This window comes from Aquarana catesbeiana, linkage group LG01, assembly GCF_042186555.1.
Source record: "Aquarana catesbeiana isolate 2022-GZ linkage group LG01, ASM4218655v1, whole genome shotgun sequence".
Lineage (NCBI taxonomy): Eukaryota > Metazoa > Chordata > Amphibia > Anura > Ranidae > Aquarana > Aquarana catesbeiana.
Window position 1 is genome coordinate 177,878,456 of NC_133324.1, and position 19,192 is coordinate 177,897,647.

Below are 19,192 nucleotides of genomic sequence, written 5' to 3' on the forward strand. Positions count from 1 at the left end.
ACCTGCAGGGTCTGGTATAGATTTTGAGTGGGACCCCACACAATTTTTTTTTTTATTGTGGCACGGGGTTCCCCTTAATACCCATACCAGACCTGAAGGGCCTGGTATGGAATTTGGGGGACCGCATATCATTTTTTTTTTTAATTTTGGTACAGGGTTCCCCTGTGGGAAATTCCCATGCCGTTTTTATCAATGAACTTTTATGTGTATTGTCGGACAGGCAATTCATTAATAGCCGCAAGTAGTTTTAAATGACTTTTTTTCTTTGAAATGTCATTTTGCTGTCAGACTGTTCTAAACACGGGAAACATGTGCCCCTTTACAGGCATACTATAGACACCCCCCAGGTACGAAATTTAAAGGCATATTGCACTTTTATTGTTTGACTTTAAGCATTATTAAAATCACTGCTCCCGAAAAAATGGCCATTTTTAAAACTTTTTTTTGCATTGATCCATGTCCCCTGGGGCAGGACCCAGGTCCCCAAACACTTTTTATGACAATAACTTGCATATAAGCCTTTAAAATTAGCACTTTTGATTATTCATGTTCACCTGTTCGAACAAATTTTTTGCCTGTTCGCAAGTTCTGGTGCAAACCGAACAGGGGGGTGTTTGGCTCATTCCTAATTATAGCCAAAGTTTATTATGTAAAAATGATTGACAGGTGGGAACGCTATTTTTACTTCCATAGTGACTTCATGGGAAGTTACCTCATAGAAGATGTCCTGACAACAGAGCCAACAAAAACATATTTAGAAATGAATGGTTGGATGAGTGGCGAGAAGAGCTGCACAACTATGATTAACAAAAAAAGATAAAAAGTATCAAATATAATACTTTTGCAAACTATATGTACTGGTAGTTAAATTATAGTTTAAATCTACTTTAGGTACTGTATCTTAATATCTGGTATGTGTTTTAGCCAGCAGGTCTCTCTTGAATCATTTTCATTTGTTTTCTTCTCTGTTGTTAAAAAAAAAAATAGTTCACAGACCGCAATAGCTACAATTCCATACATACAGTATCCACTGCCTAATGGCCCTATAATAAACCATTTTTCATGGAATTCTTTCTTAGTGTGTTTTTCTGTTTTTTGCCTACTTGCAACATGTTCCATAAGCTCTCAAAACTCTCTTTTTTCCCCTTCTCTTCCTTTTGTTTTGAGCAAGCAGTGCATGTTAGTTGTAGTCATATGCACTGTTCTATGCACCCTACAAATATCCCATAGCCCATGATCCACAGTCCCTAGTTCATCTCAGGAACAAGTAAGAGAGAATGGCTACATTCCTATGTAAAGTGGGTCCATAGAGAACAACATTTGGAGAAAGCTTAGAGCAATAGATGGTACTTTTTTAGGTTAAGAATACATACTTGAATATATCTATATCTATGTATAGATTTATATAGATATAGATCTATATATATATATATATATATATATATATATACATACAGTATCTCACAAAAGTGAGTACACCCCTTACATTTTTGTAAATATTTTAATATATCTTTTCATGTGACAACACTGAAGAAATGATACTTTGCTACAATGTAAAGTAGTGAGTGTACAGCTTGTATAACAGTGTAAATTTGCTGTCCCCTCAAAATAACTCAACACACAGCCATTAATGTCTAAACCGCTGGCAACAAAAGAGAGTACACCTCTAAGTGAAAATGTCCAAATTGGGCCCAATTAGCCATTTTCCCTCCCTGCTGTCATGTGACACGTAAGTGCTGGTTCACACAGGGATGGCACGACTTGCAGGTCGACTCACCGAGGCGACCTGCACACAACTTCAGTGGCAACTTGCAAAACGACTTCTGTATAGAAGTCAATGCAAGTCACCTGAAGTCACCCCAAAAATACTACAGGAACCTTTTTCTAAGTTGGAGCGACTTACGTCGCTCCTATTAGAATGGTTCCGTAGTACAGAACAGGACGTGACTTGTCAGGTGGCTAAGTCGCCTGACAAGTCGCCCCTGTGTGAACCAGTGCTTAGTGTTACAAGGTCTCAGGTGTGAATGGGGAGCAGGTGTTAAATTTGGTGTTATCGCTCTCGCTCTCTCATACTGGTCACTGGAAATTCAACAAGGCAACTCATGGCAAAGAACTCTCTGAGGATCTGAAAAAAAGAATTGTTGCTCTACATGAAGATGGCCTAGGCTATAAGAAGATTGCCCTTCTTCTTAAGACCCTGAACTTGAGCTGCAGCACAGTGGCCAAGAACATACAGCACTTTAACAGAACAAGTTCCACTCAGACAGGCTCCACTCAGAACAGGCCTCGCCATAGTTGTATCATTGTACAGCAAAAGGGCACGGTGACAGGTACTTGCTGTGCATCTACCTTTGCTAAATTATTCCTCAGATGGTGGGAAAAAAATTGTATTTACAGAACACAAAAATGTTGAGTGCACGTGCTTAGCTTCATATCCAGAGGTTGTCTTTGGGAAATAGATGTATGAGTGCTGCCAGCATTCCTACAGAGGTTGAAGGGGTGGGGGGGTCAGCCTGTCAGTGCTACGACCATATAACACACTGCATCATATTGTTCTGCATGGTTGTTGTCCCGGAAGGAAGCCTCTTCTAAATATATTGCACAAGAAGGCCTGCAAGCAATTGGCTGAAGACAAGCAGACTAAGGGCATGGATTACTGAAACCATGTCCTGTGGTCTGATGAGACCAAGATGAACTCATTTGGTTCAGATGGTGTCAAGCGTGTGTAGTGGCAACCAGGTGAGGAGGAGTACAAGACAAGTGTGTCTTGCCTACAGTCAAGCATGGTGATATAAGTGTCATGGTCTGGGCTGCATGAGGGCTGCAAGAGTGCTGCCGGCACTGGGCAGCTACAGTTCATTGAGGGAACCATGAATGCCACCATGTACTGTGACATACTGAAGCAGAGCATGATCCCCTCCCTTCGGAGACTGGGCCGCAGGGCAGTATTCCAACATGATAACGACCCCAAACACACCTCCAAGATAACCACTGCCTTGCTAAATAAGCTATGGGTAAAGTTGATGGACTGGCCAAGCATGTCTCCAGAGCTAAACCCTATTGAGCATCTGTGGGGCATTGTCAAATGGAAGGTGGAGGAGCGCAAGGTCTCCAACATCCACCAGCTCCGTGATGTCGTCATTGTAGCAAAGTGTAATTCCTTCAGTGTTGTCACATGAAAAGATATAATAAAATATTTACAAACATGTCAGGGGTGTACTCACTTTTTTGAGATACTGTATATATATATATATATATATATATATATATATATATATATATATATATATATATATAAATATAAATATATATAAATATATATATATATATATATATATATATATATATATATATATATATATTTATATATATTTATATATAAATATATATATATATATATATATATATATATATATATATATATATATATATATATATATATATATATATATATGTAGCATTATATGTAGCAAAGTCCCCGGCCCCTCAAGGCCTAATGGTGACCTCCAGAGTTAGGAACAGCTGACATCCTTCCATGTAGAGTGGTTTGCAAGGCATGATGGGTGTAATGCAAGATGAAAGGGTGGGTGCCAGACACTTTTAGAATGCAAAAATAGGTTTATTGTCTTCCAAACAGACCGGTAGGAGAGAGGGTTAGGGCCAGGACACCCTTAAGTAGATGCAAGGTTAATTGGCAGACTCCAAGACTTCTATAGGTAGACAGCTATACAGGTGAAGACCTCCAGCCAGACACCACTTCTGTATAGGTAGGACCCTTGTATTTTATGGCAACAAGCTTGTAGTAGTTACTTCGGCAACTGAAGTCAACTATTTGCAACACAAATAGTTCTTAGTTTACCCCACCATCACTCATTGTGGGTCTTCACTCAACGAGCTCCCAGTCTCTCTCACTAGACTTCAGATCCATTATCCACTGGATCCCCTGAGCTCTTCCACTGGTAGCACTCACTATCTGGGTCCCTGGCTTAGCACTCACAGATACTCTTCAAGCTTCACCCCTGCAGACACACTAGGTCCCTGGCTTGGCACTCGATGATGCTCCACAAGCGTCACCTCTGCTGTCCCACTGGGTCCCTGACTTGGCACTTGCTGAAGTTTTCCCACTTCTTCACCGTCCCCGGGTAGTCTGCTCTGGTACTGGCCTCAGCTTACTCACAGTAATCTCTGGTAACAAGATGGTCCCTTAGTGGAGACAGCTTCCCCTCTACCTCCGACCACACAGGTTGCCCGGCCGGCGGAACTGTTACTCCTGGTTGGACTACAAGCCTGCAGTCCCAACCCTATGCTGCTTTTTCTGCTTTTGGATAGGCCCCCAGACAGCCTAGCAGCCAGATGTCCCCGGGATAGGCTTCTGGTTTTGGGCCAAGCAGCCTGGGGCAATACGACACACGTCCACCCAGACAGCCGTCTGGGTGGCACAGAGCCACGATCACCTGACTCCACCCAAATAATATATCTTATCTTATTGTCTATAACCTAGAGGAGCATGACTCTGTAGTACTCAGAAAACATGTCATTAATAGGGATGAACCGAACACCCCCCCCGCTTCCATTCACAGCAGAACATGCGAACAGGCAAGAAATTAGTTTGAACACGTGCACACAATTAAAGACTATGGGACACGAACGCGAAAAATCAAAAGTGCAAATTTTTAAGGTTTATATGCAAGTTATTGTCATAAAAAGTGTTTGGAGACCCGGGTCCTGCCCAAGGGGACATGTATCAATGCAAAAAAAGTTTTAAAAATGGCAGTTTTTTCAGGAGCAGTGATTTTAATAATGCTTGAAGTGAAACAATAAAAATTAAGTATTCCTTTAAATATCATTCCTGGGGGGTGTCCTTAGTTTGCTTGTAAAGTAGCACATTTTTCCCATGTTACATATTACATTTCTAAAGGAAAAAATTACATTTAAAACTACTCGCGGCTGTAATGTATTGTTGGGTCTCTGCACTATAGATGAAAATCATTGAAAAAATGGCAGGGGTTCCCCCCAGTCCATTACCATGCCCTTTGGGTCTGGTATGGATATTAAGGGGAACCCTGCACCCAAATTTAAAAAAAATGGCGTGGGGCCCCCCTATATACTCTGCAGAAAATTGGGCCTTAGATTTTGTGGTACCAGAACATTGTAAGCCCTCACAATTACTATTGGTGAGTGCAAGAACGGGCCCTGCTGTAAAATACTATATCAAAAAATGTAATTACATTCCCCTGTTAAACAGGGGCAGAAACATTGGGCCTTTGGTGGTGGTGGTGGTGCCACAACACTGTAAGCCCTCACAGTTACGCTTGTTGGGCACAGGAACGGGCCCTGCTATGAGATATTATATCAAGAATTGGAATTACATGCCCCTGTTAAACAGGGGCAGAAAAAATGGGCCTTGGGTGGTGGTGGTGGTGCCACAACATTGTAACCCCTCACAGATACTCTTGTTGGGTGCAGGAACGGGCCCTGCATTGAAATATTGTATCAAAAATTGTAATTACATGCCCTTGTTAAACAGAGGCAGAAAAATTGGGCCTTAGGTGGTGGTGCCACAACACTGTAACCCATCACAGATACTCTTGTTGGGTGCAGGAACGGGCCCTGCGTTGAAAAATTATATAAAAAATTGGAATTACATGCCCCTGTTAAACAGGGGCAGAAAAATTGGGCCTTGGTTAGTGGTGATGGTGCCACAACACTGTAAGCCCCTCACAGTTACTCTTATTGGGCGCAGGAATGGGCCCTACTTTAAAATATTATATAAAAAATTGGAATTACATGCCCCTGTTAAACAGGGGCAGAAAAATTGGGCCTTAGGTGGTGATGGTGGTGCCACAACACTGTAACCCCTCACAGATACTCTTGTTGGGCACAGAAACTGGCCCTGCATTGAAATATTATATCAAAAATTGTAATTACATGCCACTGTTAAACAGGGGCAGAAAAATTGGGCCTTGGGTGGTGGTGCCACAACACTGTAAGCCCTCACATTTACTCTTGTTGGGCGCAGGAATGGGCCCTACATTGAAATATTATATCAAAAATTTTAATTACATGCCCCTGTTAAACAGGGGCAGACAAATTGGGCCTTGGGTGGCGGTGGTGGTGGCACAACACTGTAACCCCTCACAGATACTCTTGTTGGGTGCAGGAACGGGCCCTGCGTTAAAATATTAGATCAAAAATTGGAATTACATGCCCCTGTTATACAGGGGCAGAAAAATTGGGTCTTGGGTGGTGGTGCCCTAAACAAAAAATATTTTTAGAAGCTAGCATTATCAAGATTGAGGAGGAATAGGATAGTCAGCATAGGCAGTCTTCAAGGGATCCCACATCAATAAAAAATTCAATCAGTTACATCAGCATCAGGTGCTTGATAGCTGCTGATCCAAGAGCGATTCATTTTTATGAATGTGAGCCTATCAACGGAGTCTGTGGACAGGCACACTCTATGATCCGTTACAAACCCTCCAGCAGCACTGAATGTGCATTCACAAAGAATGCTGGATGCAGGACAGGCCAGTAGCTCAATTGCATATTGAGCAAGTTCTGGCCAGTGGTCCATCCTCAAGACCCAGTAACCCAGTGGATGCTCTGTTGGAAAGGTCTCCATGTCTGCTCTTGCCCCAATATATTCCTGCACTCTGTAATGCAGACGTTGGCGATGGTTGTTTGAACTGATCAGACCTTGGCGCTGGGGACTGAAAAATTGTTTAAAGGCATCGGTCAGCAGGCCACCTTCTCCATTGCTCTTCCTCTGACTAAACGAAGCCTCAGCAACACGTTATCCAGCACCAGGAAATTGTAACCTCCCAGGGTCTGCAAATGCATTGCACAAACCTTTCTTCAAGGCTTCCTGAAGATGTTTCATCCTCTGCTCCCTCTGCAAAGGCAGGATGAGTTCTGCAACCTTACCCTTTTAATGTGGATCAAGAAGGGTTGCCAGTCAGTAATGACCCCTCTCCTTGATACCACGAATCCTAGGGTCCTTTCGCAGGATTTGAAGAATCAGGGAAGCCATGCAGCATAAGTTTGCAGAGGCATTCAATTCTGAGTCTACTGGGTCGCTAAAAATTACATGATCTGTAACTACCTCCTCCCAGCCACGTACAACTCCTTGGGTTTATGGGGACTGAAAACCATTCCTTGAAGACTGCTGCTGAGTGTTATCCTCTACATCCATGCTGACACAATCCTCCTCCTCTTCTTCGTGTGTGTTTGGTGTGCCCGCAGGAATGTTATCTGGGTAAAGGGGGCGTTGAGAGGTAAGGAAATCTGCCTCTTCCTCCCACTGTTCTGCCTCAAGTGCCCTGTCCATAATTCCATGAAGCGTGTGCTCCAACAGGAAGACTAGAGGGCCAGTGTCACTGATGCATGCATTGTCGCTGCTCACCATACTTGTGGCTTCCTCAAATGGTGACAAGACAGTGCATGCACTGTTGATCAGTAGCCACTGGCGTGGCGAAAAGAAGCCAAGCTCCCCTGTCCTGGTGCCATACTCACACAGGTACTTATTGATGGCCCTCTACTGCATGTGCAGCTGCTGCAGCATTGCTAACATTGAGTTCCACCTGGTGGCCATGTCACAAATGAGGTGGTTGGTGGGCAGGTTGCATTCCCTTTGAATGTCAACCAGCCGAGCACTGGCATTGTATGACCGGCAGAAATTACCACAGACTTTTCTGGCCTGCCTCATGAGAACCTGTAAGCCTGGGTACCTGCTCAAGAACCGCTGCACCACCAAATTCAGGATGTGTACCTAACATGGAACATGGGTGCCATTGTCGTATACAACCATTCCTGGCTGAAGCTGATGTGGCGTCAACCATCTCTGAGCCTGCCCCTGCAGAGCTGACAGAATCTCTGCCCCAGTGTGGCTCCTGTCCTCTAAGCAGACCAACTCAAACACCACATTGCATCTTCTTGCCTGACTGCTTGCGTAGCCCTTTGAACGCTTATGGAGCACGGCTGGTTCAGAGGACAAATCTGCAGAAGAGGCCATAGAGGAAGAAGAAGAGGAGGGGTGGAGGAGAGAGCTGTGGCAGAATCACCACTAGCATTTTGGAGGCATGGTGGCGGAACAAGCTCCAACATTACTGAACCCTGTGCTGCATCCTTCTTAGCTGCCAGCAGAGTTACCCAGTGTGCCATGCCTCCTGGACCATGAGTCAGCGGTAATATGCACCTTACTGCTGACTGCCCTGTCCAATGAGGCCAAAAAATTGCCTTCCACATGACAGTAGAGAGCTGGAATGGCTTTCCGTGAAAAGAAATGGTGTTTTGGAACCTACCACTGAGGTACAGCACATTCCACAAATTCACAAAAGGGGGACAGAGTCTACCAGCTGAAAAGGCAGCAGTTGCAGTGCTAGCAATTTGGCCAAGCTAGCATTTAGACGCTGAGCATGTGGATGGCTGGGACACAATTTCTTTTTACGGTTCAGCAACTGGGGTAGGGAAATTTGCCTGCTAAAATCAGATGGTGGTGTACTGCTAGCAGATTGGCTGCAAGTACTTGGGACACCTATTGCTATACCTTCATTCCTCAGTGCAGGTTTTCAAGAGGACTGGAGGTATAGTGGGGTTGGAGATCCCAGATGAGGAGTAAGGAGAAGTCTGCCTTTTTCTTTGATGTGGGTCTTTCCAGTGCAGTTGCCAACTTACTGCATGGTAGGTCATCATATGTCTGGTCAAGCATGTGGTGCTCAAGCGGCTGCTGTTCTGGCCACGCTTGATCCACTTCAGACATAGGTTGCAAACAGCAATGGTGCGATCTGCTGCACACGTATCGAAAAAGGCCCACACCAAGGAACTTTTAAAAGTCAGCAGGGAGTCAGCAACGTACTGCACCTGTGGCGCTCTGCGGTGTGATGCAATAGGGTGGCTGCCCTTAAGCTGCTCCCTAGACTACATCCTGCCTCTTTGGAGTTGTGCCTCCTCCTCTCTTTTTTCAGGCACCCAAGTACAGTCAGTGACCTCATCATCCCCTCCCTCCTCATCATTGGAGCAAACTTGGCACTATGCTGCAGCTGGGGGAACATGACTGCCAGTTTCTTGTCCTTCTTGGGAACCCCTCTCTCCAGGCTCACGTTACTCCCTTCCTCAACCTGGGAACCAACATTGGAGCCTTCAAATCGCTGCGTATCCTCCAGCAGCATGTACCTGATACTGTGGTCAAATAATTCTGGGATCTCCTCAGTGCATGATGGTGGGGCTACAGAAGAAGTGACTGTGGACAAGAAGCCGGTGGAATAGGCCACTTTGGCAGCTGCATTGGAAGGCAAACTACTCTGAGCCTGGGTGACAGAGGATGAGGAGGATGAGGATGAGAGAACTTTATTATCCACTCCACCAACTCTTCTGCATGTTCTAGCTCAATAACACGGCCAGCAGGCGTGCACTGTGTACATCACCTGCACTGCATTAGCAACTGTACTATGGCTGCACTGGATTGTGTACACCACCATAAGTGTAGTAGAAACTGTACACACTGTATTAGATACTGTGTACACCACCAGAAAACTAATAGAAACTGTACTACGGCTGCACTGTATTGTGTACTGTGTACACCAGCAGAAGTGTAGTAGAAACTGTACACACTGTATTAGATAATGTGTACACCTCCTGCACTGTATTAGCAACTGTACTATGGCTGCACTGTATTGTGTACTGTGTACACCACCAGAAAAGTAGAAGAAACTGTACTACGGCTGCACTGTATTGTGTAGTGTGTACACCACCAGAAGTGTAGTAGAAACTGTACACACTGTATTAGATACTGTGTACACCACCAGAAAAGCAGTAATAACTGTACTATGGCTGCACTGTATTGTGTACTGTGTACACTACCAGAAGTGTAGTAGAAAATGTACACACGGTATTAGATACTGTGTACACTGCCTGCACTGTATTAGCAACTGTACTATGGCTGCAATGTTATTTATCCTGTGTACACCACCAGAAGTGTAGTAGAAACTGTACACACTGTATTAGATACTGTGTACACTGCCTGAAGTGTATTAGAAACAGTACACCACAGAATGCACTGTAGATATAGGCTACACTGAATGCAGAGTATATTGTGAGAGCGAGAGCCCTGGGCTCGGTGAAAATGAGGGCAAAATGGACACAGGACTCTCAAAGAGGCAGTTTGAGAAGTGCCAGCAGAAGATTTATGAGCAGAGAAATGCTTTAAGTTTTCCCTGGATTCTGTAAGTCTGGATTGGGGCTGGAAACTTGAAGACTTCAAAGAGCATTGGGAGGGATGGAGTCTTTAGTCTTGTGTCCGGGCTTTCCAGAAGTTCTGCAGGTTGTGTGTGTGTGTCCAGGTGCACACACTCATTATAAGGCAGATCTGAGTATAGCTCAGGGGAGTTGGTGTTGGAGCAGTTGCTGCAGCCAGGAGGAAGGTGTGCTACTGTTTAAGAACCCAGGCAATATTCTTGAGACGGCACTCCGTGTGGGAGAGGTTCCAGGTCAGTGGACTGAGAGAGTAGGGCCAGCTGAGAGAGTCAGGGAGACCATAGCTGAGACAACTGGAACAGAGACCTGGGGTCCAGAGGGGACTGTGAGTCTTGGAGGAGTGTGAAAGCCTGGAGTGTCAGGAGAACCCCTTCCTAGAGGCCAGGGGTGGGCCTGCGCAGCTTTGAAATGTGACCAAGGCTGAGTAAGCCTTGAGAGCGAGGTGACTTGGCATTTTTGTTTTTGTTGTAATTTTTGGGAGAAGAACCCCTGTGTGGGCAATCCATGCATGTATGAACTTTCATTTTTGTTACTTTCAATAAAAGTGGGCTACCATGCCCTTAAACTGAAGTTACTGTTGGCTGTGAACTCACTGAAAATGCATCTAACACTGAGCTAGACATCCCCAAATATCACTATATATATATATATATATATATATATATATATATATATATATATATTATACTGACTATATATATATATATATATATATATATATATATAAATACACTGCCACTAATTAAATAACCTGCCTGCTTTATCTAACTCAAGCTATCTCTCTGTCCACGCCAACAACACTACACTGGGCCTCCATGTAAGCTGCCTTATATAGTGTGGGGCGTGGACTTAGTCCCCCTGAACCATGATTGGCCAAAGGCTCTCTTAGCAGAGGGCGCTGTGATTGGCCAAAGCATGCAGGTCAGGTGCATGCTTTGGCCAACCATCATACAGCAATGCACTGCGATCTAGCAGTGCATTATGGGACGTTCAGTGGCTCTCTAATTTGCCACGAACGCCCCATAATGTTTGCTGTTCTGCGAACGATGTTCGAGTCAAACTTATGTTCGACCCAAACAGCAAGCTCATCCCTAGTCATTAATAACAGTCAGCACAGCCAGAGAAGAATTTATCAGCTAACAAAATTTATAGCAAGATCAACAGGTATGTTTTAAACTAATCAAACAGATATAACAAAACTATTTTATTAGTATATTTAAAAGTCCAAAGGGGACTTTTAAAAGAGTTGGGCATCCTTGTAACATCTAGGGTTTTTCTTTTATCAGATTTTTATGTATATGAAGTATACTGCATACATTGCTGGCAGTGTATACTATAGCTTGAAAGAATAATGTAAAGGATTTGCTGAATTCTAAGTTTGTCAACAACTGTAAAAAAGGAAAAAACCTTATTTTATTAGGCATTTTGTCTCCGATTGTAATACATGTTTATGAAAGTGCAAAGTTTTTAATATATACAGTAAGCATCAAAATGTGATAACCCCCTAAAAACCTCACAAGAAGTCCTTTTAATCCGGATTGCACTAAACCTTTAAAAAAAATATATCTGAATGGTTATTATAAGTTACTATAAATCATTATTCTTTTTACAGTTTAAAACAAAGCCAGAGGTTTGCCCACAAGGGGACTGAAAAAAAAACACTTATTTAAAAGATTGATATGAATCTCTGTATGCAATCTCTGATGACTTAACTGCAACGGAAATAAAGATATGAAATTAATACAAGGTTCATCAAAATGATCCAAAGCAAGCTTGTCAGTATAATAACAAAACCATTAACATTTTGAAAACACATATTACATTGATATATTTATTTATATATCTGCTGTTCTTTCTTTTTACTATGTATGTCTTTCAAATAAATTTAATAAATTCTGTCACTAAAGCTGTCTTTTACACAGTGAACTGATGCCATCAAACGGAGCTTAATCTAAATACACAGAAATGTTAACATAGACTTCAATGCATTGGTAATACATTAAGTGCAATTAAAATATATTCTGCTACTCCAGTTTTAATTCCTGCAGCTTTGATTAATATTAGTTTTGTATAGCTGGTAATTACAGTGTGAATACAAATAAAATTAATAATGTTTTTTATAATTGTTTTTTTTTAATCAAAAAAGGTTTTATTGCTCAAAAACAGACAATACAGTTATACATGAATCATAATACACTTCATCCATGTACTGGAATACCTATCAATCGAGTGATACATTTTACAACCTATAACTTTCAACATTCGGATCATGTGTCCCGTCTAATCTAACCAAGGGCCTGTTCTCCAGCTACCTCACACCTTCCTCCTCCATCTCTAGTTACACATTTTCTACAGCTTCGTAATGTATTTGTTAACGTTCTAAAAGTATATTTATGAATTATTAACCATAAGATATGAGGTTGGTTAAATAAGAGTTCGTATGATCAGAAGTGAAAGCTTTAATATAATAACATTTATTAAAGTAGTGTTAAAAGTCTACCTAATACACAGACAATATCTATAGTCTCAAGGGAGAAAATATTAGGTTATAGTACAAGAAGACAAAGTATATTCATCACAATACAAATGGTAAACAAACAAACAAACATGACAAGCAGGTATACCTTTAAGTGCTGGGAGATGCTCTGATAATTACCTATAATAATAATGTTCCTGGGCCCAGGTCAGTTTTCATCTCTCTACCACTCTCTTTGGGATTCCTTCTTATAGGCCCATCTCTCAATGAATTGAATAGGGCCACTCTGATTGGGATATTCTGTTAGCCCTCTACTCCCACCAGGCGTATCTCCTAATTTGGGCAACTTCCTCTTGTTGGTGTAACGAGCTAGTGATAAGTTGTTTGAAGAGGAATTAAAGTGAAGGTCATCACCTTCTCTTCAAAGGGGCACTTAACTTATGCATGGCATTAGCCAGGGCAAAACCTCCTTTCCTGAACAGATGAAAGAAATATTCTCATCCTCTCAAACACCCCTTTGAAATGGACAAATGGTTGATTAGCACAGAGGAATACAAAGGCCTTTATCAAGCTAATGAATTTGGCCCTGTAACAACTACACTTCAGATAGTATCTCTTCCTGGCCCTTTGAATATTAAATATAGGTAAACAGCCGATTGTCTCCACAGTACATCCTACTCGCATACTACAAGTAGCTGTTAAATGCATTAGCTCTTTTCAGGCAAATCCTGTCGCATATTTACATCTAGCTAAATTAACCCTTTACTGAAACCCTGTCACATACACACGACTATTATTTCTTATCCAAAAATATATATATATCTATATACAAATATTCTCAGGTGCTAATGGAGATTACTCATAAACTCCTTATAAGGCAACATATTTGTCATGTGACCTAACTACCAACCGTCCGGCTGATACCCCAGTCCGTCTTTGAATCTAAGCACTTCTCAACAGTCTCATCTGAACCAATTCCATGGGGCTTATGCCAGGCACGTCTAGCCACGGGTCCCATAATTTATCAAATTTTCCAGGGCTCCCCCTGTGCTGGTATATATATTTTTCCATTATAAGTGTTTTTCCCATGTGTTCTATCCATGTTGTGCACCTAGGTGGCGTAACAGATTTCCAACCCATAAGTATTATTTTTCTGGCCTGAAACAGTGCTCTTGCAAAGGCGACTCTTGTCACCTCCTCTGCTATCACCCCCTCCAAAACTCCCAGTAAGCAACACAGCGGATCTAGGGGAAAATTGGTCTGGAACACCTGATTCAGTGTAGCCAAGACCTCCGTCCAATACCTATGGAGTTTGGGGCAATGCCAGAGGAGGTGAATCAGGTCTCCAGCCGCTGCTCTGCATCTGCTACATAACGAGTCAGGTGCTCTGCCCATTCTGTAGAGCTTTACAGGGGTATAATGTACTCTCAATAGTATATATAGTTGGGAGACCTTTTGAGCCACGTTTAACGAGCAAGTGTTAACCGCTTGCAGAGCCTCTTCCCACATCTCCCCTGAAAGGGGGCCTAAATCTGCCTCCCATTGAGCTGCTGCCCTTGTGGGGTACCCCTCTAAGAATGACGATAATAACATGTTATAGCATTGTGAGATTATGCTTTTAGTCTCTGACGCCTCCTGCATCATATGAAAAACAGGCGTGGGCGACTGGGACCAGTCCGTTGCTTCCCCTTGAGCTCTAACAGCGTGTTGTAATTGTAAATAATAAAATGACATATTGGGAGGCAGAGAATATTTAGCTTGTAGATCCTTAAAAGAGAGTAATGTCCCATTACGAAAAACATGACTCAAATGAGAGATACCCCTGTGGCGCCATCTGGGTCCTTGTTGGATCTTGGCCAGTTCTGTGTAGGTTTTATTTTCCCATAGCGGGCTATATGTGGTGAAGCCTGTCACATTTTGTAATTGTTTAGACTTATTCCATACTTTCTGGAGGAGTGTATATGTGGGCATTTGCTTGTTGGGCCTTTGGAAAAGGTGGGCTTCCAATCCCTCGGGAACAGATTCCGCTCCCTTGCCAACCAGCATAAGCTTAGCCGATGAGCCCATCGGCAAAGGGGCCATGGCACCTATCAAGTGCTGTAATTGTGCTGCCAAGTAGTATATCCAGGGGTTGGGGAGGGCGAGACCCCCCCCCTTTGGATACTGTAGCTGTTCTAATTTAATTCTGGGGGGTTTGGTGTGCCACAGTAACAGCCTAAATAATGAGTTAACCACTCTGAATATCTTCAGCGTGATAACTACTGGCGTGTTATGCAGCATGTACAAAAACTGTGGCATCAGAATCATCTTTATGAGATTAACTTTCCCTGCCAGGGACATTTTAAGTTTATTTCATACATTTATTTTATCTCTAAACCGCGATAACAAGGGGTAAATGTTCAGGCTACAAAATTCGGTAAGTTTGGGTGAAATGAATATGCCTAAGTATTTGAAGGTGGATACTATGGGTATCTGGCTTGGGGGTCTCTCATTGGTTACCGGAGATCCATCTATAAACATTAAAGCTGATTTAGTCCAATTGATAGTGAGACCCGAAAAGTGGCCAAACTCCGTTATAAGGGACATTACCTGATCCAGGGACCCCTCCGCATCTTCCAAAAATAAAAGCATGTCGTCGGCGTAAAGCATAATTTTTTCATGCAGTTCGCCATACCGAAATCCCCTAATCTGTGGGCATTCTCTCACCTGCACCGCAAGGGGCTCAAAGGCCAACGCAAAGAGCAGGGGAGACAGAGGGCATCCCTGTCTAGTCCCCCTACCCAATTCAAAGGCATGCGACATCCTATCTGCCATGCATATGGCTGCCCGTGGTGTGTCATACAGCAGCCTCACCCATCGGATGAACCTGGGACCAAACCCAAACTTGGCCAGGACCGCACACAGATACCTCCAGCACATGCAGTCAAACGCCTTGTTGGAGTCGAGAGACAACAGGGCTCTGTGACCAGTTGACTCTGAGGGGGTCTGCATGTTTAAGTATAGTCATCTAAGGTTGCTGTAGACGTTCGAGGCATAAAGCCTGCCTGATCTGAATGGACGATTGACCTGACTATCCTGTTAACCCGCATGGCCAGCACCTTAGCTAGTATTTTAATGTCGCTCTGTAACAGCGATATGGGCCTATAGGAGCCAGGGTCTAAAGGGTCTTTACCCATTTTAAGCAGTAGTATGATATTGGCCTTAGTCATGGTGGTGGGCAGCTTTCGCAATTTAAAGGATACATTGAATACTTCTAGCAGTTTGGGTAATATTACTTCGCCATATTGGGTATAAACCTCCATGGGAAGCCTGTCATCCCCCAGGGCCTTACAAGTATGAAAGGAGGCTGCAGCCTCCCTCAGCTCATCCAGGGTCATTGGTGCTTCCATCTCTTCCCGCGCTTGGTGGGTCAGAGTTGGAAGTGTTATTGTGCCCATATATGTCTGCAGTTCCTTGTCTGTGTAGTTGTCACATGGTTTGTATACCTCAGCATAAAAAGATGCCAGTTCATCTATAATTTTCTCCGGATCATTCACCAGACATCCCAAAGAGCTACGTATCGCTCCTATAGTGGGGGACGACTGTTGAGATCTGGCTATTCTGGCCAACAGTCTACCAGTCTTTTCACCTTCTTCATAAAATGCTTGTTTGGTGAAAAACCGTTTGCGTTCCGCAGTGGAGGATCTCAACCGGTCCAGAGACTCCTGAGCTGATATCCATGCCTCCCTCATGGACTCTGATGAGTCTAGAACAAATGCAAGCTCCAATTGCTTCACCCGGTCTTCCACCTGCACCAACAAGGCTGAGGAATTGTGTTTTATGTCTGCTATTTCAGCTATGAATGTACCTCTTAGGCAGGCCTTAAAGGCATCCCATCTCATTAGTAAATCAGTTTGTCTCTGGTTGTCAGAAAAGTATTGTTCTATCTGTTTCACTACCCTATCATGGGAAGTAAAAAGTTTTAACCAAAAGGCATTCAGTTTCCATGGCGCCCTAGGTAGGGAGGTCGCCGGTCTGGTAATAAGATATGCGGCCAATGGGGAGTGATCAGAGACCCCCCCCGAGGGGAATATTCCACCTTATGCAGAATACTTAAAAGTTGCGGGGACCCCACGCACAGGTCTATACGGGAGAGTGACCCATGGGTTTTAGAGAAGCATGAGAATTGTTTGGTCGTGGGATGTTTAGCTCTCCACAAATCCATCCACCCCACCTCTAACAGCAATCTACTCAAAATGGTACCTCTTCTCCCAGAAGGCGGTTGAGCTGGGGGATGCCTGTCAAGTCTGGGATCAAGGTAGTCATTAAAGTCTCCCATAATCATTATAGGGATATCAGGTTTGTCAACCAGGTAAGTCAAGAGGAGCTGCAGTACCTCCCTAGAGAATGGAGGAGGTATATACAAAAAAAACATTATCAACGTTAAGGTATACAATCTGCAATGTAAAAATACAAATCTACCTAAAGGATCTATAACTGTGTCCAATTCCTGGTAGGCCAAGGATTTGTGTAGCAGCACACTCACCCCACGGGAATATGCAGTGTGAGTGGAGTGGTATGCCTTGCCCACCCAGGAATATTGCAGAGAACCAACCGTGTCCCTTGTTAGATGAGTCTCCTGGAGGCTCACTATAGCGGGGTGAAAATTTTTCAGGCAGGTGCTTATCATAGTGCGTTTCAAGGGATCATGGACACCACGGACATTCCACGTTACAACTGGAGTGTTCGCCATATTTGGTGAAGTAAGGTGTTATGTCCAAGGCTTAAATGGCTCAGGCAGTAAAGAGTCAGTGTGCATCCCACAGACACAGAGTTCCCTGGTGCAATGTTTGGCATTGGTTTGATATGATGATATGAGGCATCTGTGGAAGCATATACATAATAGTTCCAAATGGAAGTGTGTCATTCCGAGCAATAAGAATGTGTATAGCAGTCCTAAACCGTTTCTTCGGGTGTAGGCAACTGTCCCGCACAGGTCAGAGGGGGATTCCCTCATTCCGCCTTCACACCCTAAATCGTGTTGTAAACTTGTGCCAACCGGGCACCTTTTAACCAGCCCCTTCAACTGGGGTAAATTGAGTTTCCAAAAAGTTCCTGTGGGTATAGCTATCCCACAGTAGTGTCAGTTATTTCTTAGTGAATCACTTGTGAACAAAGCTCTTGTCAAGCGCTAACTTTGAAAAAATATGAACAGTGTCCCGCATTGTAAATTGTAGACTCTAAACGTCTATTAGTTACATACAGACCCCTTGACACCACGTAGCGGAGATCAGTCTCCCATGTCGGCCTCTCTGTGCCTCCTGAGATCCTGTTCATTGCGGTCCAGCCAGGCGGACGCTTCAGATGCAGATTCAAAGAAGGTTGACTGCCCTCTGGCCATGATGCGTAGTTTGGCCGGGTACAACATGGCATAGTTAACTTGGATCCTCTGCAGACGTTTCTTCACCTCAGAAAACTTGGCCCTCCTGCGCTGCACCTCAGCCAAGAAGTCAGGGTAGAATGAGACTTTGGTTCCATTGTAGTGCACTGCGACTCTTTCCCTGGCCAATCTAAGTATTATCTCTCTGTCCTTATAGTTCAGGAGCCTGGCCAGCATGGATCTAGGTGGGTTACCCGGAGGAAGGGGTCTTGGTGGTGTAAGGTGAGCCCGTTCCACCGCGAACAGCGTGGTGAAGGCGTCTTTGCCAAATATGTCCTGTAGCCATGCTTCTGTGAACGCCGTGGGGTCCCTGCCCTCCACCTTCTCCGGGAGCCCCACAATGCGCACATTTTTTCTCCTGAGATGGTTCTCGATGTCGTCAGTTTTGGCGTTGGCTTGTGCTGATTGCTGTAGTGCACTCCTGGTATCCCTAGTGGGGGGGGGGGGTAGCATATCCTCTACCTCACTGATCCTGCCCTCTACTGCTGTCGTTCTCTCCCTCATCTTTTGGATGTCATGGCGCAGGAGAGACGCTGTTTCTGTGAGGTTTCGAAACTGCACTTTCAGTCCATTAACAGACACTGTGCAGCTCTGCACCGCCCGTAGGATGTCACTCAAGGTGGGTTGCTGTGCCTCTTCCTGCGGGGAATCAGAACCGTCTGGAGTGAGGATCAGGGAGCCTTCTAAAGGCAGCGTGTCATCTAGTGCCATGGTGCCATCTTGCCCATCAGGCTCCAGTGCTAGTGACTGCTGTAGTGGGGGGAGAGAGCCGCTCGGTCCCTGCATCTTCTGTGCTTAGTACAGCATATCCCTGGGCTGCTCCTTCCCCAACTGTTTCATTGATTTTGTTGTCTTACCGCTCGGCTCCTGTGCCTTGTCCGCGATGTGCGCCACACGCTGAGGCAGAGGAGAGCCGGCGCCATCTTGGCCCTCCATGGCCGCCGCTGCCGCTGCTTCTTTCCCCCCCTTGCGGGTCATCAAGGGCATCAGTGACTGTCCGCCGACACTGTGGGGCTTCCTGCAGAGTCACGCTGTACCGGTGGGTC